At 45.0% G+C, this 24412-nt stretch overlaps 1 pseudogene; it reads right to left on the reverse strand.

Moving 5' to 3' along the window:
• Positions 1-19064: 19064 nt before the first annotated feature.
• On the reverse strand, positions 19065-20527 carry LOC136499426 (UDP-glycosyltransferase 75C1-like; annotated as a pseudogene).
• Positions 20528-24412: the final 3885 nt, after the last annotated feature.

Here is a 24412-nt window from a genome sequence, read left to right on the forward strand (position 1 = left end):
AGTCTCTAATGGCGACGGCGGAGGCAGGGAGGAGCTCGCTGCTGCGCTTGCGGTGAAGAAGGAAGCCAGAAGCGAAATGGGAGCACTGGGAGGGAGCGGGCGGTAGCTGGCGTGATGAAGGCGCGCTCAGGCGCATCGTGGCCTGCGCGGATAGACCAGCGGTGACGCGCGGCCGTCTCCCATGCCATGCGGCGATCAGCACCTGAAGCCAGTCGGCCACGACGCCATGATTCAGTTCGTTAGTTAGCCTCGGTACTGATCGTGACGACGAGTTTTGGTGATGATTGATCTTCCAATCCGTGACGAATTAGCGCTAGGTTACTAAACCAACTTTGTAGACCTAAGTACCTGTTACAAATGTTGTTCAATGATCGTGTTCCAATTCTCAACGTAAACTGAGTAAAATCATGATCAAAGTCGGCTTGGCAGGCTGTCAGTGATCCCAGACTTAGCAAAATTCGTTGAGTGTTGAAAACAGTTATTTGTTGACTTTTGTGATCCCAATTCAAGTATGTTAGAAGCTAAATCAGTCCATGATATAAAAATAAAAGTTGTTCCTAATGTCAAACACTACAACTTTGCTTTAGTGATCACCTCCATGCAAGGTCCCTAACACCTAGTTCCAAATTGGTCAAACATGTCACATTTAAAAGAGGAAACACATCAAGGCATGGCTTAATGACCAAACTAGCCCTAGCACTAAATACCAAAGTTGTTCCTAATGATATCCTAAGCATATTTGAGCAATTTGCAAGGCCATTCAATCATTTCATGTAGTAGTTACTCATAGAGCTATTGAAAGTAATCACATGAAACATGCCTTAAAGACTTGACCATGAAAGATGACATTCATGATCCATGTTCCATTTGTGAACCTAAGCATTGCCAAAACATTTTGGTGACTCAAATCTACCAAGTACATGTTTATATTCATGATCATTTGCATATGTACAAAGAAACATGCAATAACAAGCAACGTTGCATATGTTTCAATTCAATGTTTCAATTGTAAATGCTTGTTTATGAATGCGTGATGATCATGCTCATGTTATGCAAGTCAAGTTATGCAAGGCTAACACTCGAGGTGTTACAACCCCTCCCCCTTATAAAAATCTCGTCATGAGATTTGCAAGACCTACCATTCATGAAAATAGGCGGGATAAACTTCTCGCAGATAATCTTCTCTTTCCCACGTAGCATCTTGTTCACTATGATTGTTCCATACCACCTTATAGAACTTAATAATCTTACTCCTTGTCACTCTCTCCATCTCTTCTAATACTCGAATTAGCTTTTCTTCATAGGTCAAATCCGATTGAAGCTGCACGTTGGTGGGTGCAATAGCTTCTTCCGGTACTCGAAGACATTTCTTTAGCTGAGAAACATGGAACACATTAAAGATTGCACTCATCTCTGGTGGTAGTTTTAGCTTATACGCAACATTTCCTTTTCGTTCCAAAATTTTGTATGGCCCTACATATCTTGGGGAAAGCTTCTTTTTCATCCCAAATCTTTTCACACCTTTCATGGGTGATACTCTCAAGTATACATAGTCACCCACTTCAAAAGTCAATGGTCTTCTTCTTCTGTCGGCATAACTCTTCTGTCTTGATTGAGCTGCCTTCATGTGCTGTTGGATGATACGTACTTGTTCTTCGGCTTCATTGACAAAATCAATACCAAAGTATCTCCTTTTACCGGGCTCAATCCAATTCAATGGAGTTCTACACTTTCTGCCATACAAGGCTTCAAATGGAGCCATTTTGATACTCGCTTGATAACTATTGTTATAGGAGAATTCAGCTAAAGGTAACCATTTCTCCCATGAACCTTTTGAAGATATAACACAAGCTCTAAGTAAATCTTCTAGGATTTGGTTCACTCGCTCTGTCTGTCCTGAAGTTTGCGGATGATAAGCTGAACTTCTGATTAGCTTGGTTCCCAAAGCCTGGTGTAAGTGCTCCTAGAAATGAGCTATGAATTGTGGTCCTCTATCTGAGATTATAGTCCTGGGTACTCCATACAGTCTCACGATCTAGGAAACATATATCTCAGCGTATTTTCCAACTATATACCGTGTGTTTACGGGTATAAAGTGTGCTGACTTGGTGAGACGGTCAACAATGACCCAGATTGAATCATGACCCTGTGGCGTCGTTGGAAGGCCTGTGATAAAGTCCATGCTGATTTCCTCCCATTTCCATCCTGGAATAGGCAATGGCTGAAGTAATCCAGCGGTTTTCATATGGACGGCTTTCACTCTACTGCAGTTATCACACCTAGCAACATAGGCTGCGATCTCTTTCTTCATCTTAGTCCACCAAAAACGGGTTCTTAAATCTTGATACATTTTACTACTACCCGGATGGATAGACAATTTGGACGAGTGAGCTTCCTCTAAGATTTGATTCCTTAGCTCATGGTCTTTTGGTACCACTAGCCGGTCCTCAAACCATAATACACCTCTTTCATCCAATCTAAAATGTTTGGTTTCTTGCTCTTGCATTTTTCTCTTGATGTGGCTTATTCCTACATCTGCCTGCTGTAGCTCTATGATTTTACCCTCAAGCGAACAACTGATTGTGATATTGTGTAGTATAGCAGGATGTAGCAAGTTGAATCCATCTTCCAATAGTGTTTCCACAGTGTTGCAATGGGACTTCCGACTAAGTGCATCGGCTACTACATTAGCTTTACCCGGATGGTAATGCACTTCCAAATTATAGTCCTTAATCAATTCTAACCATCTTCGTTGTCTCATGTTCAGCTCTGGCTGGGTAAAGATATACTTGAGGCTTTTGTGGTCAGTATAGATATGACATACATTGCCCAACAAGTAATGTCTCCATATCTTTAATGCATGAACAACGGCTGCCAGTTCCAAATCATGTGTAGGGTAGTTGACTTCATGTTTTCTCAATTGCCGAGAGGCATATGCAATTACTCTCCCTTCTTGCATAAGCACACATCCCAAACCTATTCCTGATGCATCACAAAATACATCAAAAGGCTTTTCAATGTCTGGTTGTGCTAGCACAGGCGCTGTAGTCAACAAAGTTCTGAGGGTGTGAAAAGCTATTTCACATTCTGGTGTCCATTTGTATTTCTCATCTTTCTGAAGTAGTCTGGTCATAGGCTTAGCTATCTTTCAGAAATCTGGAATAAACCGACGATAGTATCCTGCTAACCCTAGAAAACTCCGAACTTCATGAACCGAAGTTGGGGCTTTCCAATCCATGACCTCTTGCACTTTTGATGGGTCTACTGAGATTCTATCTCTTGATAAAATGTGACCTAAGAAAGGTACTTTGCTCATCCAAAATTCACATTTGCTAAACTTGGCATATAGCTTATGCTCCCTCAGTCTGGATAGGACAATCCTCAGATGCTCTTCATGATCTGACCCATTTTCTGAATAAATCAATATGTCATCGATAAACACGACCACGAACTTATCAAGTTCGGGCATGAATACCGAGTTCATCAGGTACATGAAATAGGCTGGAGCATTTGTTAATCCAAAGGACATAACCAAATACTCGTATAAGCCATACCTAGTAGAGAAAGCAATTTTAGGTATATCCTCCGGTCTGATCTTTATCTGATGGTAACCTGATCTCAAGTTAATTTTGGAGAATACCTTTGCCTTTGCTAGCTGATCGAACAAAATGTCGATGCGGGGTAATGGATATTTGTTTTTGATGGTCATAGCATTGAGTGGTCTATAATCTACACACATCCTCAGTGACTTGTCCTTCTTTTTCACAAACAAGGCTGGACATCCCCACGGAGATGAGCTAGGTTGGATAAGACCTTTGTCCAATAGATCTTGCAATTGAACCTTAAGTTCTGCTAACTCATTGGGTGGCATTCTATAGGGCCTTCTGGATATGGGTGCGGTACCTGGCACTAATTCAATCTTAAATTCCACATCCCTATCTGGGGGTAGACCTGGTAATTCCTCTGGAAATACATCCGGAAACTCACAAACCATGGGGATATCACATATGGTGGTGGTTTGGATAGCACAGGCTAAATGTTGGGGTTCGAAATCGCGGGAGAGTGGGACTAGAAAAGCATTCCCTCCCATGGGTTCTCTCAACATAATAGTGCGGGTGCTAGTGTCAATAAGAGCACCATGATACTTCATCCAATTCATGCCTAAGATTACACTTATCGACAACCCCGGCAATATTATCAAATCTGTTGTGTACTCCCTCCCTTGTATCAAGATGAGTACATTTTTGACTATTTTTTTGGTAGTAACAGTTCCCCCTGCTGAACTTATGTTAAAACCCCCTTTGCTTACTTCAATTATTTCTTGATCATGTCTAGATGCAAATGCTTGACTCATAAATGAATGAGAAGCTCTCGAATCAAATAAAACAACAGCGGGATGCTTGTTGACGAGAAACATACCAGCCGTGACAACTTCTTCGGTGGGCACTTCCTCCATAGCGGTATAATGCACTTGTCCCTGACGTGCCCTGGCATTCACCTGCCTCTGATTGTTCTGATTTGGGTTGCCATTCCTCTTGGGGTGGGGGCACTCCTTGGACCAATGACCCAGTTGGTTGCAGTTGAAACATGATTGATTACTTCTGAATCCGGTGGAGCTATCCTGATTACCATTTCCTTTTGGTAAGGCAATAGTGAACGCCTTACGGAATGGTTTCTGTGGCCTATTATTCTGAGCTTTCGGTGGTGGAGGCCTAAACTTGGGTGCAGGTGGACGAAATTGTGGCCTAGCGGTGATAGGCGCTTTTGACTGGAAAGATCTGGAGGCACCGGCTTCATACATCCTTTTGCGACCCTTTGCAACTGCATGCAGGTTGTTGTGGTTTTCTTGGGTCAAGGCATCACTAATAAACTCATTGTACGTGGCACATCGAGAATTTACCATAGTCTTCATCAGTTTGGTACCCAAACCTCGCTTGAAACTTTCTATCTTTTTCTCTTCAGTATCTACGAAACTTGAAGCATATCTTGACAAGTTGTTGAATGCGTGCATATATTCTGTGAGTGACTTGGTTCCTTCAGTGAGCCTCATAAATTTGGCTGCTTTCATACGCATCAGGCCCGGGGTAATATGGTGTCCCCTAAAAGCCAGCTTGAATTGATCCCAGGTCACTCTCGCATTAGCAGGCAGAGACGATAGGAAGTGCGTCCACCAGATTCCTGCTAGTCCTTGCAGCTGATGAGAAGCATATTCAGCTTTCAGGTGCTCTGTGACCCTTAGCAGACAAAATTTCTGCTCGATGGTATTTAGCCACTCATTGGCCCGCAGCGGTTCCTCAGCCACCTTGAAGATCAGAGGCTTCGTGTCCAGAAACTCCTTGAATGAACTGTGCTGATTTGGCTCGGGCCCTAGTTGATGTGGGTGGCCACGAGCAGTGTTTTGCGCGATAAGGCACAAAGCTTCTTCCATTGTCCTCTGGCTACCCAGGAACTGGGTAAAGAATTCCTAAGTAGACGGCGGCAGTGGGGGTGTCAAGTCATCCTGGTTGCCATCCTGGCTGCCACCAGCTCCAGCACGGGTGCGCGTCATCTGCGAAGTTGCAACAATAAGCGATTATTGGTTGATGTCAAGAGATTGCAGATGAATCGGTACTCATGCCAAACTAAAATTACTGGAGGAAATTCTCAAAAGCACAATAAAAACAGAGGCATAACAATTCATTCTCGCAACATGACATCACCAATTTGACCACTTATCGTGCTCATAACGCATGCAAATTTAAAGCGGGATCACCGACAAAGGACTGAAATTGCATTGATGTTCATCCAAACGTGCGATTAACATTACATGATAGTCTAGTTACTAATGCCAACTTCAAACTATAGGTCCATTACATGAATAAAGGTGATACATTAGTCCTTCCACTAAGTGCTAAGTGATCTAATCCTCATCATGATCACTATCAAGGTCGAACGCAGAATCATCTCCTTCCTCAGGTTCTACTTCTTCTTTAAGCTCCCCTTCATCTTCTTCCTCGTACCCTTCTAGATCCATTTCTGCGGCTCCAGGTGGGACATAAGGGTGGAGCTGATTGTTCAGTAGATGAACCTCTTCATGCAGATTATCATTGTATTCTTCCGCATTAGCCAGCTGCTGTCCCAGCTTAAACTGTCGAGCTCTCAGGACATCTTCCCTGAACCAGGCTGCATTCCGCTGATGAGTTAACCTAGTCATTTCTTCGGTGAGTCTCTCAATCTCAGCATCGTGCTCCCTCTGAAGCTGACGTCGGTCTTTGCGGGCATGACAAGAGCACCAGACACATGTCTGAGGCTACCTTCAACTCCATCTAACACTCTCATCATTGCGAACATGGCGCTCATGGAAGGGTTATCGCTGTTCTGCCCTTCTGCTGCACCAATCTCCAAAGACCTTCCTCTTGCCTGCTGCCATGAGTCAGTGGAGGGATTACCTCTTGGAAAGACTCCAACCAAAGTGGCTGCCAGCTCCTGAGGAAAACGATCTATGATATCCCTCAGGATCCCAAAGGCTGCCCTGCCAGCTGCTTCTTCAGTAGTCCTACCAGTTGACTCATAACACCAGTCTGTCCACTCAGAATCGTCACCTCGGGGACAAACAACGGCCTCCACAATAACTAAAAGACCTTCTCCCAACCGCTCATTCGCCCAGAAGTAGCGGGGCTCCATTCCATCAGGGTAGCCTACATAGCTGAGCACTCTCCACAAGAGTGTAGGCATCCCAAACTCTCCAAGGAACATGTGACGTTGACGGGTACGTGGAGCAAGCTGACGGCTAGGAGCTCTGCCTCCGGTTGACTTGCGAGCAGTCTGCTTGGTGCGTGCCATCTGCACCATTAACATGTACCCTTTGGTGAGACAACGCCATGATGGATAAGAGTTATATAACCGAGTAAGAATTTTATAAGGGGAGGAACAATGTAATTATGTGAATGGTAATTTAACATGATGCATGCTCGTGCCGTACGTCCTCACAAACTTAGGAAAAATTTGTTTCTAACGGTAGACACGGTGGCATACATACATTCTCTCATAAATAGCGTAACTAGTCGAGCTACACGTTTTGTTGTTAGTGTACCTGCATAAAATTTCATTTCAGCCCTAAACCCATAATGAAATATGCAGAATGTAATTGTAAATACTTTCATATATGTATACCCATACATATACTTCTGTATCAATCTACCTGACAAGAATTTAAACCCACAATTAAATACGTACCATATACACATGCAAGCATGCATACATAGCCGTACCAAAGCTAACTCTTCCCGACCGCTTGCTCACATCTTGCGGTCATACACTCATCTTACCTTGGCGTAGAGGCATTTGATCCATATATTACCACTCAAGTGAATGGCATCCATACAATAGCACGCCGTATGGACGACGAAGTAAAAACCCCCATGTTAGTACTTAAATAGCCACCTAATAGTCCTTAATTTGGGCATAAGGAAAGTGATCATTGGCATACTTTAGATTTCAAATACCTATTATATAACTATTAGTTGCTAGAGAAGGGTTTTTGGAAAACAAAAACTTTTGTTTTAAATACACTTGTGACAATTAACGTTGAATCTTGCTCTGATACCAGCTGTCGCAGAACCGACCAATTTATAAGAATACAAGTACAATGGCAATCCGCAAGCGGTCGCACTGTCATACTTGAACCCATATAAACCCGGTAGTCCGTCGAGTACCACGACGGGTCTCGATAAATGATTTACAACAACCAAGATCGTACAGGATTCAACATACATGCCACATATTACATAAAGTTCACAGATACTTTTCATCATCAGAGTACGAATAAAAGTTATTATAAACCGAGTTTGATAAATAAAGCGGAAGCAAATAAGTTTGAAGATAAAGTTTCCAACATAGTTTGATACAGTGCCAAACTAGATCACGGTCCACAAAAGCAAAGATAGGAATTACTTAGAGAAGCCTGCCCAAGGCTTACTCCTCATCCACAGCGGGATAGAAGCAACTCTTGCAATAACCATGATACACAGTGCCATCTGCAACAATGGGAAAATAAACCCTGAGTACGAGAAGGTACTCAGCTAGACTTACCCGTCATGAACCAGAAATAAAATGACTCCAAGGATTATGCAAGGCTGTATAAGTGGACGTAACTTGACAACATTTTGCGTAAAAGGCAATTACCCGTTGTACAATTATGATTCCTTTATTAAGTTAATTATAACTATCCACTTCTAGATTTGCAACTATCCTGTGCCAAACATGTGGTATATCATTTAGAAGCATACAATAGTAACCATAGCAGGTATTGTAATTCCATATTCATCTGAACCATCATGTTTCATAATATAGTTGCTACGATGTTGGGACTAGCCAAGTTTCTCACTATCCGGGAGAGACGGCGATTCGAATCGATTTCAACCAGCTGGGAATTTATTCCTAACACAAACCCAGGTCTATCAGCCACGATAGCCTTAGGTCACCTTTGGTACAACTCCGGTACACATTTCGCGGGTCCGTACTGCGCCGCACAATCTAGAACACCAGATGCCAGGATGCTCAGGCCAAGCCTACCCTTGGGCTCAGTCTGATCATTCTTCGGAAGGAGCGCACAACAGAACGGTTCCTGGCCTGAGTTGAATTACTCGGCTTCGCGGTTGGAATGAGTTATCCGGCCAGCTAAGTGAGAGGCATGCGTTCAATCTTGTCAGAAGCGCCAACAACGGTACGGTCCTTAATCGACACAGACGGGGATAAGTCCACACCTAAGACCTCCATGTCTTGTTGCTTCTCTATCGACTTCCCGTCCGGTCTCAATTTACTTTTACCTCATGGTTCTGTTACACGATAGCAGATATAGCCAACCGTGCTCCGGTATCCACCTATATCTCGTAGGTGACAGGACATCACCCGACTTCTACCGGTCTAAGCATGGCTAAGCATATATATTCGATCCTGGACCTATATCGGTTAAAGGTGTAATATCTAGACAAGGAATGTACATGCATCAAGTGGTTTCATTCAACTCTTGTAACCTAATGCATCAATCATAAATACGTAAGTAAACATTTGTAAATTACTGGGAGACTTATAATGCTCTGGGGCTTGCCTCGTAGAAAGGAAGTAGGGCGATGGTCAGGACACTCCGGAAGCTCTTCAGGGTTCTGCTCCACGCCTTCGGGAGCTGCGGCTTGCGGATCCTCCTGCGGGTTCCCTTCCTCTGCTTCTTCGAATTCCAGCAACGTGATCTCTTCCTCCGATCCTAGATGCATGAGTATGGTATAAGTATTACGAATGCATATATATTAACAAGTGCATCACGTTGATTGAGTAGGTGCATATCTCTTTTCGATTATTACTTAACTACTTCTACAATGCATCGACTATGCCACAAACAGTAGCTACTTGTTTCACTCATAACTGGAGTTCTACTAATCCAAAAACAGTGATCCTGGACTTTCTAGAAAGCTTATCAAATTCTCTACAACTTTGTTATTAACCATTTTACAGTACACATCAGTTTCACATGCAACTCATCAAACAACAGAATCTGTCCGGGAACTATTCAATATGCAATACAAAGTAACAATGCTTCTACTTCATGTAATCATTCAAAATTTGACAACATAAAACCTACCAACAGTTTAAGCATTCCAAATACATTTTAGATAATATAATGGTGGAGCCCAAACTATTTATTTAAATGCCTTTATTATTTTATTTAGATATCTAGGTTAAATAATAAACATATATCAGATGTACTTCATAAATTCTCAAAAATTTACAGTGCCTTACTAATGCTATCAAAGGACTACAATAAAAATTTCATATCATTTTACCAAGTAGAACATCCTATACAAAAATGATAAGGCAGCAAGGCTTGAAATAGCATAAATGGAAAATCCTCTTGAAAAGTGTCAAGCAACAGATTTCCTATTTTTCTTAACATCCATATGGTACTAGGATTACCTCCAACAAATTTCATGAATTTTGGACTCATAATTAATTTATGAAAATTCATGCAGGGATTGACTATCCATAAAAGAAAAATCTATAACTATAATTCTACCCATGCACTGGTCCTCAAATTTTTACCAAATCTCATATATGCTAAGACTAGCTTACCACAAAAATTTCAAAATTTTTGGAGCACAGGAACTCTAGATATAAAATAAACAAATTTAAATCCATTCAAAAGCACATTTCAAATCCCTATTTAAATCTCTAGAAATTTCTACTGTTGAAGCTAAGAACATATTTTTCCTAAATACTACACTTTCTAAGGAACACAACCATATTTATTTCACAAATTTAGGAGCTACCAAACTGAAGATATGAAAATCACAAAAGAAATCAAAAACTGGAATCAAATGAGTTAGCCTTCAAACACGGAGTCGCTGACCGGTGGGACCCGGTGGTCAAGGGACCCCACATGTCATCGACTCGAAGCAGAGCAGCGGCGCTGCTTCACACTGCGCGGCTGCGGCTCGTCGATAGCGAGCTTCGCCGGTGATGACATCTACGCTACGTGCTCTACGTGACCTAGCGAACCTACTGAGCCATTTGGCCGGACCTATTGCCGACCCTAGAGCTGACGGCGGCGGCCATGGCGGAACGGCGGGGCTGGACCATGGCGGTACGCTGGAAGAGGCTACGGCGGCTCAACCTAAGGTGCGGACAAGCATCTATGAACGCTGGGGGACCTAGCGCGCTAGCTAACTGAGCGGGAGGAGGACTGTGGCAGCGTGGCCACGACGACGGGGCTCACGGCGGAACTCCGGCGAGCTTGCATGCGCTGCGGCGGCTTACCAAGTGCTATCAGCGGGCATGGGGAGAAGCAATGGGGTGCTGGGGAGACGGTGGAGCTATGGCGGTGGTGCTGGAGTGGCTAGGCACGAGCTGGAGTCTCTAATGGCGACAGCGGAGGCGGGGAAGAGCTCGCTGCTGCGCTTGCGGTGAAGAAGGAAGCCAGAAGCAAAATGGGAGCAGTGGGAGGGAGCGGGCGGTAGCTGGCATGATGAAGGCGCGCTCAGGCTCATCGTGGCCTGCGCGGACAGACCGGCGGCGACGCACGGCCGTCTCCCGCGCCACGCGGCGATCAGCACCTAAAGCCGGTCGGCCACGACGCCGTGATTCAGTTCGTCAGTTAGCCTCGGTACTGATCCTGACGACGAGTTTTGGTGATGATTGATCTTCCAATCCGTGACGAATTAGCGCTAGGTTACTAAACCAACTTTGTAGACCTAAGTACCAGTTACAAATGTTGTTCAATGATCGTGTTCCAATTCTCAACGTAAACTGAGTAAAATCATGATCAAAGTCGGCTTGGCAGGCTGTCAGTGATCCCAGACTTAGCAAAATTCATTAAGTGTTGAAAATAGTTATTTGTTGACTTTTGTGATCCCAATTCAAGCATGTTAGAAGCTAAATCAGTCCATGATATAAAAATAAAAGTTGTTCCTCATGTCAAACACTACAACTTTGCTTTAGTGATCACCTCCATGCAAGGTCCCTAACACCTAGTTCCAAATTGGTCAAACATGTCACATTTAAAAGAGGAAACACATCAAGGCATGGCTTAATGACCAAACTAGCCCTAGCACTAAATACCAAAGTTGTTCCTAATGATATCCTAAGCATATTTGAGCAATTTGCAAGGCCATTCAATCATTTCATGTAGTAGTTACTCATAGAGCTATTGAAAGTAATCACATGAAACATGCCTTAAAGACTTGACCATGAAAGATGACATTCATGATCCATGTTCCATTTGTGAACCTAAGCATTGCCAAAACATTTTGGTGACTCAAATCTACCAAGTACATGTTTACATTCATGATCATTTGCATATGTACAAAGAAACATGCAATAACAAGCAACGTTGCATATGTTTCAATTCAATGTTTCAATTGTAAATGCTTGTTTATGAATGCGTGATGATCATGCTCATGTTATGCAAGGCTAACACCCGAGGTGTTACATACGCAGCGAGGCACCAACCACCTGAGCCCTCGACCCTCTCCAAACAACGGGAAGAACCTATCTAAAATCTCCACCGAACACCACGGTCTTCCCACCGAATGGCAGCTCTGGTCGGTCCATTATATCACGGAGACTATTGTCGAGCACCTCGACATACTGCCTCTTTGTCATGCTAGCCTTGTCCCAAATAATGAGAGATGATGCTCGAACCAGCTTGGCAGTACCACTCCGTTTCGTGAAGGTGCAAAAGACCCCATTATCAATAATGAGGGGAATCTTGAAGCGTGAGTTGGCGGTTCTACCACCAGGCATTATTGAGGTTGCGACACCAGATGTAGCTATTGCCGTAGCAATATTTTTCTGACTGTGTATAGTAGCGACAAGTGCTCTGTACAGATAAGTCTTTCTGGTCCCGCCAGGACCATCCACAAAGAAGGGATCCCCATTCTCGGTATCAAGCGAGGACATGATCTCATCGTATGCAGCTTGCTGCTCCTCGTTAAGGGTGTCTAACAGAGACGACGGACCTATCTATGATACATTATTACCGGTAACAATTAGAGGCCGCCAGGGCCATATCATATACTATTGTTACTATTGTATAGCTTTAATTTAGTTATTATCAACATCATAGTCAATTTTTTTTTAAAAAAATCATAGTCCCGCTCCTGCATGTGGCGCTGCTCCAACTACAAGAGGCACCTCCGTCGACCAGGATCAGTAGAGCGCGTGAGAAGATAGGGACGTTGGATTAGTTTAATGGTTATATATATGCATTCTATGCAGCAGTTACAAATGTACCTGGGTGCATTCTATGCAGCAAATGCACCCAACCATGAGAGCGAACGGTGAGACGCGCGGAGCGCGGCGAGCGAGAGACGTATCGGCCCAGACCAGACTCCACGCGTACCGCACAGCAGCTGGTCCTCGCATTAACAAACTCCACGTTCGTGCATGCAAAAAAATAGATGGAGGCAACCAACCATGTGATGTCACATCATAGGTTAACCCACCAACCAGGAAGCATACATGCAGAGAATCTTTTCTTGATTCGAAACGAAAAAATCTCAGGCTCATTGCATTCCTGTTGGGTAGGCCAGTTACGACTGCTCTAGACGGCTAGTTGCAGCATCATTTGTATATCAGTTGCAACTCATCCCTTGAACCGATTGCAACTTCCGTCCTATACAAATTGCAACCTTGGTGATAGGCCAGTTGCATTCCAGTTGGGTAGGCTAGTTGCAACTGCCCTGGACAGCTGGTTGCAGCTCCGTTTCTATACCAGTTCCAACTCAGCTCGTCAGCCGATTGCAACTTCAGTCGTACACAAATTACAACTCTGGTGGTAGACCCGTTGCGACTCGTGTGATAGACCAGTTGCATTCCGTGCAACAAGTGCACAGACCCTCTCTAACCCTGCGGTCCACGCGCCAGCGCACGCCCGCAGGACCCTCCCTACATTTTCCTACCAAACATGCGCTCATGCATGCAAAATTAAATGAACACAACCAACCACGTGATGCCACATCACAGGTCAATCCACCCACCAGGAAGCATGCATGCATGGAATCTTTTCTTCATTCGATTCAAAAAAATGTGATATCTCCTAAACCACAGATCCGTTTTTGAATCCGTTTGAAGTAGGTTCTTCAAAAAAATGTGCTTAACAAAATGAGATCCATGAAGGCTATATTTGTTAAAAAAAATAAATTATGTAATTGCATCTAAGTTGTACAATGAGTTGTAAGCACGTCTGCAACACAATTGTAACTTGGTTGTAGCCTATTTAGCAGAAACATTTTCAATGAACTCATGTACAGTAAACAAGCAAGCAGGTAGCAGAAACATTTTCAATGAACTGTGTCAGGTTGGCTCAGCAGCTCACGTTCCTTCATTCCTTGTGCACCGGACGACGCTAGCACAAAATTGCTTGTAAAGCTGCTTGCTCATAGGCAGATGTTTGGGTTGGCTGTGGGTGTGCTCAAAAGAAAATTTGCCACAGGGAGCAAGGAAAATGTGTCAATGGTAGTTCTATTTCCACACCACAAAGCATTGAACCATCCTCAAGAACTTCACGTACAAATTATGCATAGGGTGAGAGAAAAATAAAGAAAGAACTTCACTGAAAGGAAAAAAAGAAAAAGGAAAAAACTAAAACAGAGGCATGCACACATAGGAGTTGCTTGCAGCAAATAACACTACTGAGAATGCATGCGGTGAGTCTCGGTAGACAGGCCAGGCATCACACGCATCTGCATCGATCAAACATGCGAGCAGGGAATCTATCTGATCTCAATGATCAGTACAACTACAACACCAGGCAGCAGTTGTACACGACCGCGAATCCGTTGATGAACCGATGAACAAAACTAAACGAGAGCCAGGCCAGCGGCAAGCATCCAAGAAGCGCATTCTAGCTCTGCCTGCTACCATGCATGCACGTACCAACTGAGCTTTGTGCGTTGCGTGCCGATGGGTCCTGCAAAGGCCGGTTGGAATCTGGTTGGGTAGGCCAGTTGCGACTGCCCTGGACGGCTGGTTGCAACTCCGTTTGTATACCAGTTGCAACTTAGACCGTTAGCCGATTGCAACTTCCGTCGTACACAAATTGTAACTCTGGTGGTAAACCACTTGCGACTCGTGTGATAAGCCAGTTGCAGTCCGGTTGGGTAGGCCAGTTGCAACTCCACTGGACGGCTGGTTGCAGCTCCGTTTGTATACCAGTTGCTACATAGTTGCAACCCAGTTGCTACATAGTTGCAATCATTAACGCACAGAGGTGCAACTCGTTGTAAAAATAATAAAATATATCAATATTAGATCTAGTTTTGTTAAGCACATTTTTTGAGTAAGATGCAGCAAACGGTTTGTTAATCGAGGTTACGGTTTAGGAGAAAATTTATTTCAAAGAATGGAACTCACAAAAGATTCTATCCATATATGCATGCTGGCTGCTAGTTGTATTTGTTGCACCTGGCTAACCATGAGTGGTGAGAAGTAGCAATTTAGCTATTGATTGTCTCGGATGCATGCATACTGGTTGGTTCGCTCTTACTCGCTTACCGGCTTGGGTGCATTCTGTATAGAGCCGGTTACTACATAGTTGTACATATAACCAGTTACTACACAGTTGCAACCCAATTGCTACTCTAGTTACAATCAGATATGATACCAACTCTGAATTGCAACTGAATCTGGTTATGAAGACTAGATGCAAAAGGCACACAAAGTTATAACTAGTTGCAACTCGGTAGTATACGGAGTTGCAATCAGTAACACACAGAGATGCAACTTGTTGTAAAAATAATAAAATATATCCATATTGGATCTAGTTTTGTTAAGCACATTTTTTAAGTAAGATGCAGCAAACGGTTTTTTAAAGAGAAAATTTATTTCACAGAATCTAACCCACAAAAGATTCCATCCACGCATGCATGCAGTCTGGTGGAATTTGTATGCAACGTGGCTGTACATGGTAGGTGGATGATATAAATTAACTAGGACGCACGCATGACATTTTTCGGGGTGACAGTTCACATGCGGGAGGCGCGCTCGGATAGTGGGCTGATTCGGCCGGTTGCACGGACTAGGCGCACCGGTTGGTGCAATATAACAAAACAGTATATAAAATTATCGTAAAAGAAGGTGGCTACAGAACAACTTATTTTTGTAGCTGGCTACTGAATATACTCTCCATATATATATATATATATATATATATATATATATATATATATATATATATATATATATATATATATATATATATATATATATTTGCCATAACGTTATAGTAAACCACTTAGTAAGGAGTTACTATAATCTCGTAAATTAATATAGTAATTATTATAACTCAAAGTGGCTACAGAATAAGTTATTTTGTAGCCAGCACAGACGATGCTCCTAAATCAGGCAGGCACCATGTTCCGCGGTACGTACGTTTACTTTGTTTCAGTGTCGCATGGGAGCAAACAACCCTTCCTTTTTACAGAGCGCTTACTAGGGAAGGGAAAGATTGTTGATTTTTGTTGCCCTTAGAGTGAGCGGTTTTGGTGTCGCATCTATGGACGGAATAGTTATGAATGTTTTAGTTTTAGAGATGGTAGAAAACAAAGCCAGAGGAATAGTACATAGTATAAATTAAGATAAATTCTGTAACTATCTGAAAATATTGTTTTGTTGTGAATCGGTGACAATAAGGCCAAAAGAAATTGATTTAATTTGCTTCCTTGTGTAACCTAGACACACTAACATGCCCTTGATTTAGGTCAGGACGGTCATCTAAGAGAGATCTACCTGATCAGTGGAATGGGGGGCTTCATCAGTGGGTGAGTGAGAATTAATGTAACTGCAAAAGCCCTAATTATAAGTTTTGATGATGATAACCACAAAATTAGAGGACTAATGAGATTTATTGAGTTGACAACCAGATGAAATGTTTATGAGGATAATACAAACGATGGTGGAGCTCCCAATTATAAAATGATGCGATGTTGGACTCAAAAGCGTTTAAATTCTTTTATATTTTGAATTTGAGTTTAGAAAAAAGCCGCACAATAAATGGAGATACAGTGTACAAGTTTTAATGTGCAACCAAGTGCTTATTTACCTACCAAATAGATCCTCAAACAAAGCCAAGCCAGACATTCGCTTAACTCGATCCTAACCCTTGTTGTTCTGGCTGTCGCGGCACTGCCGCGACTTAAAGGCTAGTTGCGAAAGAAGGGAGTATTTATACTCTTTCTTCTTCCTCCCAATGTTCATCTCGACCATTTTCACACCACCAGCAACCAGAGCACCCTCTCTCCTCTCCACACTATACCACAGCCAATCTGCAGCAACTGCAAAAGAGTCACTATAAGTCGCTATAGAGGCTGGGCCGAGCGCGCTAAAATGAAAACGGACCATACCGACCGATCGTTCGACCCTAATACATGTTTTTAGCGACTGATTGTCTAACGAAACAACTAAATATATATACCGACTGATGTTGAGTCGGTATAAGAAAAAATAGCGACCGATGATCTGTTCAAAATTTATAGTGACCAATTGTTGGTCGTTAATATTCTGTTTTAGCGACCGTTGTCCGACGCTAATTGTTGGCTGTGGTATAGTGCCATTGAAGGCTCCCAAGCTCTCTCCCCCTGATTCCCTTGCAAATCCATGAGAGATTCAGCCTCAAAACTCGATTAGAGAGATGCTCTAACTGTTCTTCAACTCCTAGAGCACTTGGAGAAAGACTCTTAGCCGGCTAGGCGTTGCCCGTTGAAGCTTCCAACTCATGTGGCAGCTCTGGAATGTTTGTAATCACCCTCTACATCTAGTAAGAACCTCTCAATCAAGAGACTTGCTCTCTGGGCTTGGAAAAGAGGATAGGGTTTGCGAAACACAAGCCTTGGTGGCTTCCTCAACAACGTGGAGGTAGGCAAGCCTTAGTGGTGAGCTGAAACATGGGATAAATACCTTGTCTCTCGTGTTCTTGCTATTTGTATTGCTCTCTACTTGTTTGTTGATGATTTTAGGGTTTGGTTCCGATATACTTGTGCATAAGCTTCTGAGACAACATTCGAGTGGTGAAATAGGCTCAACACTGCCCCAGGAACTTCAGTAAATTACTCGATCTAAAATTCCTTTGGTAGATTTTGAATTGTGTTCGCGAGCTTCACTGACCACGCGACACCACCGCAGCTTCACCTAGCAGTGCCACAACGCGGCAGTGCCGTGTGAATGTCCGGCAGTGCCACGCCCTACTAACAGTGAGTTTGAGTTTGAGTTTGATTTTAAAGAGGCCTACATGCACCCCCTCTAGGCGTAGAAGAATTCTTTACAATTGACAAAAGCTTCATGGATTTGGGGGTCTGGCCATGGATGACAAATGTGTGTAGTGTGACATTGCTTCTTTGTTGGCCTCCATCTGCACTTAGATCAACTCAGTCATATGAAGAAAATAAACCTGTGCATCGATTTCAATTTGAGAGGAGGGAGGAGGACAACCACCCTCTTCGTTTGGGTTTGTTTGGCTTATAAGCCATGGCTTATAAGCCGAATACGACCAAATGAACAGGCTGAACATCGATTTTGCCAACAAAGATTAGTGTCCCCGGTGCTCTAGGAGCAAGGGAAGATCAGGGGAAGCAAGGGGTTGCCTCTTTGCTTTATATCAGCAGTTTGTGAGTGCGATATGAATTGGAGGAGAGATAATGCCATTAATTAATAGCTGCCTTTTTTATTGCACATGGTGGGGGCAGTTTCTATGTGACTTGTACTCATGGTACACATGAAGCAAAGAGGCACTATCATGCGCTCAGTGGGAGAAACCGGAAGAAGGATAATATGCCATTATGGTTCTGTTTGATCCACCAGCTAAACTTTAGTCGGCTAAATTTACCTGTGGTGGATTCAAACAGCTCAAACTCAAACCAGCTAAAAGTGCTCCTAGCTAATGAGAACCCCGTTATCTCATTAGCTGCTCTAACCCAGCTAGTGGCAGCTAAAAGTGGTCAATTCCCAAATTGCCCTCGATTTTTCCCTTCACCGTATCTACACTCATGCTTGTCTTTTCTCTGCATGCGACCCAAACCTCGGCCTTCTCCGCACCTGCTGGCCGCGCTCAACCGACATCACCCCTAGCGCAGGACACGGCCTCCACCTCTAAATAGTAAACAAAGCAAATAAATACAATAGAATTAATGAGGGGTAGCATGGTGAAGGTTTTCAATTAGCCAGAGGATCCAAACACCTCGGCTAAAGTTTAGCTAGCTAATCTTTAGCTGGCTAAAATTTAGCTCTAGCAATTAGCTAGCTAAATTTTAGTTGGAGTGAATCCAAACAGGGCCTAAGGAGGAGCAAGTGGAGATGGTTGTGGGGCTTTTTGGAATTCGACCATTATGGAAAGTGGACTTCGTTAAAATGCCATCCCGCAACGGGGTTTCGTCGGATCGCCATTATGAAACATGGTCACCATGCCAAAATGCCATTGGAGAGCTTTGGGACTCTTTTCTTCCTCTTCTGCCCCTGCCCCTTTCCTTTTTGTTTCACAGGATGCTGCTCGGACGGAACGGAGGCGTCGCAAAATTGAACGAGCGCTCTTCTTCAACTAGCGCTCATCTTCTCCGAGCACGGCGATTCCTCTGTGACGTCCCCCCAACGGCGGCTGCCTCTTTGGCGCATTGGCCCCAGCACTCTGCTCGCGCCCTCACTGCCGAAGCACTGTCCGTGCTTCCCATGACCATCTCGACGCACCGCTGGAGCTCACCATGCCCCACCACCCCGTCGCCGTCCACCCACGCACGCACGCCCACGCCCGCAGACGCCTCCACTACTGCTGCCACAGTGGGCTGGTCCGCCCACCTCAGCACGACCACCATCGGCACGCCGCCCATGATGCTCTCCAGCTTTGAGTCCCACCGGCAGTGCGTGACGGAGCACCCGACGGCGCCGTGCGACAGGACCTTCGTCTGGTTGCACCACTCCACCACCACCCCCTTCCCCTGCCCGCTATCACTCCCACCACCACCGGTGTTGCCCTTGCGCGCCACCAGGAGGTACGCCCGGCTGGTGGCCTCTAGGCCACGCCTCAACTCCTCGTCCTACCGCTTGCTCAACGAGAGGATGCTGTCGAAGGATACGAACACCACGGAGCGCGCCGGCTTCGTGTCCAGCCAGTCCATGTACGCGGTGGCGCCGTTGGGCTGGAACAGCTCCATGCATGGCCTGCACGGTTCGTCCACCACCACCGGGCCCACACCGACGAGGTTGAACCCCGGCACCGCGCGCAGCGCCTCGGGCTCCAGCGCGTCGAACGTGTCCACGAGCACTGCCGTGGGCCTGTGCTCGTCCAGCGCCAGGAAGATGTCGCGCAGCATGTCGAGCGTCAGGTAGTTGTGGCTCCCCGGCGAGGCCATGGACGTGAAGGACGGGATCGCGTCAGCCTTAAGCGGCGGGAGGCCCGGCAGGCGGACGGCGGCGTGAGGGTCCGCGACGTCGCTCGCGCAGGAGTCTAGGAGCGCGCCGTGGCCGTGGAAGTAGTGGTAGTACACGGCGGACACCGTGGCCGGCTTGACCCAGTACAGCGCCGCGGGGACGCCGTGTGCGCGCACGACCGCGGGGACCCACCCGACGAGCGCGGTGTACACGACGCGCGTCACGGGGTGCCCCCGCCTGGCGAGGCGGGCAACGATGGAGGTGAGCGTCTCGGACCCAACTTCGCGAGCGCGCTCCCTGTACGCGCTGACGCCGTGGCCGTGCTTGTCTGGGTTGAACCCGTTGTCGAAGCCGTCCGAGTAGGGGATGAACGAGACGACGCCCTGGACGACCTCGCCATCGGGGGACGTCAGGTGTGGGAACATGTGGCGGTGGCCGCTGACGGCGGTGGAGAAGGTGACGCGTGCGTTGGGCATCGCATCGGATTGATGTGGCTCTACATCGGATCGGTCACAAACAGGAAGTGCTCCTGAATTGTCGCCGTCGGCCTCGATCTGGCCGGCACAGAATCAAGTGACGAGCTCCGGTGAAAGGGACAGGGGCAAAAGAGGAAGAAAATGGTTCTAAACTCACCGGATGGCATTCTAGCGAGTGGGTCGTGTTTCATAATGGCAAGCTGATGAAGCGCCGTTGTGAGATGGCAAATCACCGAAGCCCACATTCCATGATGGTCGAATTCCAAAAAGCTCGATGGTTGTGACTCACTGACTCGTCAGCTGGGCTCAGTGAGAATCATAGGCCGCGTAAGGATAAAACAGAAACAATCAGAGATTTGGACGGATAGATTTGATTAAACATTATTGACAATGCAATATCTTAGAAATTCCAGTAACATGGCTCATTGTGGTTGCAGCTTTATAGCAATAAATGATTGCCAGTGGTATCCATCTATATAGGTTATATAGGGCATACTCCAACCAGGCTCCAGGAAGTCATCTCGAGCTTGTTTGGTTCCCTTGATCTGGCCTGTTAGCCGGGTTCCGATGGGCCATCGATCACCCCGCAGCCTGGCTAGTTGGGAATGAGGTGGGCGTCCATTTCTAGCAAGCCTGGCTTGGCCAGTGTTCACAGAACCGTTTAATTTATAAGAGCACAAGGATAATGGCTACTGCCGAGACAAATGCTCACTTGTACTTAGAGCCAATATAAATCCGGTAGTCCGTCGAGTGCCACAAAAGGCCTCGAATAATCAACATCGCAACTAAGATCATACATAATTAAGCAACAACATGCATCACAAATATATGGAGTTCGCAACGGATCGGAAATAGATTACAATCCAAGTTCACAATTAGTTATTACAGTACCAAATTTAAATCCGATAGTTAAAACAACATAGTTTTGAAATAGCTATATTAACATAAGTTCAAATATCCTGCTAGTACGATAACAACCTCCATAAAGAAAAGCATGAGGGAGGTATATAACAGATCGTGGCCGTGCCCACCGGCCTCTACTGCATCACCATCCACAGCTCGGTGCCCGTTCGTGTTACCTCCCAGTGCTCGCGGCTTTGCGAACTCGTGCGGCAGGGCCCCCGCTCAGTGGGCTCGCGTAGCGTGGACCGGGAGGCGTGGCCAGCGGGAAGAGCGGCGGCGTCGGAGGAGGAGGAGGCTGGGTTTGCTGGCACGGCGGTGAGCTCGCGTGGCACGGCGGCTGACCCTCGCGACTTCGTGAACTCGCGCGACAGGGTCTCCCGCGGCAGTGGGCATGCGTGGCACGGGGCCGTACAGCGTGGCCGGCAGGAAGAGCGGCAGCGCCGGAGGAGGAGGAGGCTGGGTTTGCCGGCGTGGCGGCGGGCTTGCGTGGGGATGGCGCGAACTCTTCTCCTTCCTGGGCGCGTCACTGTCGGAGCCTGGATAGGACGGCGAAAGCAAAGCGTAGGGACGTCACCTCCTGGGTGCTCGCCGAGGTGCTGGATAGTTCCTCCTCCCGCGCACCCACCACCTTTTCGACAAAATCCCTCAAAGGGGGTAAACTTGCCAATTCAAAGAAGACATGATTCTATGCAAAGCAAACTAGACAACTAAACACAACATTTACTAGCCAGGCTTAGATAGTATAGATAACCAAACAACTAAAAATTTGGCTTGGTCAGAGGAGGCTAAGATTGTCCAGGCTTAAAAGCTAGCCAGGCCAGAAAACCAAACACACACATATATAGGGGTGAAAACAGTCGAAATACATGTCGTGTCGTCCCACGTCGTTTTCTACATTTAACCCGCCCGAATTTGTATTTCCAGACAAATTCGAAATCGGTACGAAATAAAATACGCCAAATTTGAAAACGGTTTAAGTGATTTCCGATCGTTTTCTATCTTTCCGCTTTTTTTATTCAAAATATCCTGTTTCTGAAATACGGAATATCCTGAATTTTGCCCAATATGAATCACACTTTAGACACAGTCCAGCTCAATCGAGGCAGGCAACACAGGGAGCGCTATGCAGTGGCTACGAGTGCGCCTAAATCTTATTATATAGACCATCGGCTCCCTTGCTCCCATCTGTCTGCTGGCTCGCTTGCTGCTGCCGCTGCTCGTTGGGGTGCAGTGGGCCGCTGTAGCATTGATGTTGAACTACGTTTAGATGTTGAGATCGTAGAGAATAGCTTAATCAGTTTTCACATGATTATGAGTCATGTGAACGTAATGTTTAGCCACCATGTGAATGGGTGTTCACGTTAGAGCTGTCGGACACGTTTGTGATCTTTGCATTCAACTCATGCATTCATATCTTGAGTGATCTACTTTGAAAGTTTTAGAAATGGGTTAGTCTATTTCTTTAGTTCAGTGTCCTATTTATATTTTTATAAGTATGGTTCTAAATAGCCCGTGGTAGTAGCACCATTTATTTTTGTCCAACCTTTCCTCTTCTCCCCTTTTTAACTGTGCTTACATAATTTATGTCGAGTAATGTATATTTGTTATGCACTTGGTCCTACGGGTCGATATTCTGTATTGATTTTTCATATACCGACCGTGTTCGACATAATTCCACTCGATTTGGTTCGTTTTTGAAATTCTCGATATTCCATAAGTTCGCGTTCGTTTTCGTTTCCAGCTTTACCGTTTTCGTTTTCGTACTAAATGTAGAAGTAGAAAACAGTTGAGGGATTTTCTACCGTTTTCATCCCTACCCATATAGATACACGTATAAATATCTACATCTGTACCGTTGTTTTTGGAGGAAAAAACAAATCGCTGGAGTGAATGGATTGGAGTGGGCTGGGGGAAGGATTATGGGTTCCCAGGTAACATGTACAAACTTTAGTGGACCATAATGCAAGTCATCCTTTTCTCTCTCCGTTCCACATGTGGTGTTGATTATTATTGTATCATGGTTCAAATTCTTCCTCAGAATTAAAATTGCAGTGATCCATACCGTAAACTAGAAGAATGGCCGGCGCGTTGCTGTGGGAATTTCTTAAAAAATAAAATGTTACATGTATGTGTTAGACCTACATGTTCTTGCATCGATCTTATCAATTTAAAATTAAGCAAGGCCTTGAAAAAATCCAATAAAAAAGAAATAGAATTTAATACCCCCCCCCCCCCCCCACCCCCCACCCACCCACACACACATTTTTATGTGGGAATTAGATGATGACACTTAGTGGCTGTTAGACGAAGGTAGGAACCATGCTGAAAAAGGTTGTGGAATTGAAAAATGTCCAGTGTTCAGATACATTTCATCTACACAAAAATATGAAAAAGTCAACTACACCGAATAGTCAGATATGATATTTTCATGACATGGGGAAATAAAAATATATTCTTCTGAATTGTTCCCAATTATTCACCGGATGCTATCTAGTGAGGACTATTTTTGTATAACAAATGTTAAAGTAGTTAAGACAATCCGTATGGTGAAAGTCAAAGATCATATTGCTTGATTACTAAATATACATGTACTTGCATCTGCTACTAAGTATGGGCTCCTTGATTGCGGCAAATCGTGTCAAACAGTGTGACACCTTAGGTACTCGTCGACTCAAAGAATCCCAGAAACCCTTGAGCAATGCTGGATGCTTTTTCAGTTTCGATGACGCATGTGAGCTTTCACGGCGATGAAGGAATGCCTCACCAGTGTGGCAGTGTCAATGACTGGGATGTGCAGAAACTTCTTGTTGATGGCGTCAATGCCGGCAAGGCATCACATAGTGTTCAGTTAGCACTTGACTGGTTGCGAAGGAGCACTTGACCTGTGAGAGCAAAGACTGCAAGAGCACAAGTCAATCCGCGACTGAATTGAAGGCCATAGTTACAGACTAATCGGGGATGGAAATGAGAATCATAAGAAATCATCATGGAAGCTGAACAACACTCTGGTAGTATCATAAGTTGCCTAAGGAAAAAGTGGCGAGACAAACTGATTATATACTACAGGAGGAGAGCGATGGATGGTGGTATGGAAACAGAACGCCAGAACTCCATCTCACGAAGACTGTTGGTCTGCAAAGAATGCCATA

The sequence above is a fragment of the Miscanthus floridulus genome, chromosome 13, assembly GCF_019320115.1.
Source record: "Miscanthus floridulus cultivar M001 chromosome 13, ASM1932011v1, whole genome shotgun sequence".
Lineage (NCBI taxonomy): Eukaryota > Viridiplantae > Streptophyta > Magnoliopsida > Poales > Poaceae > Miscanthus > Miscanthus floridulus.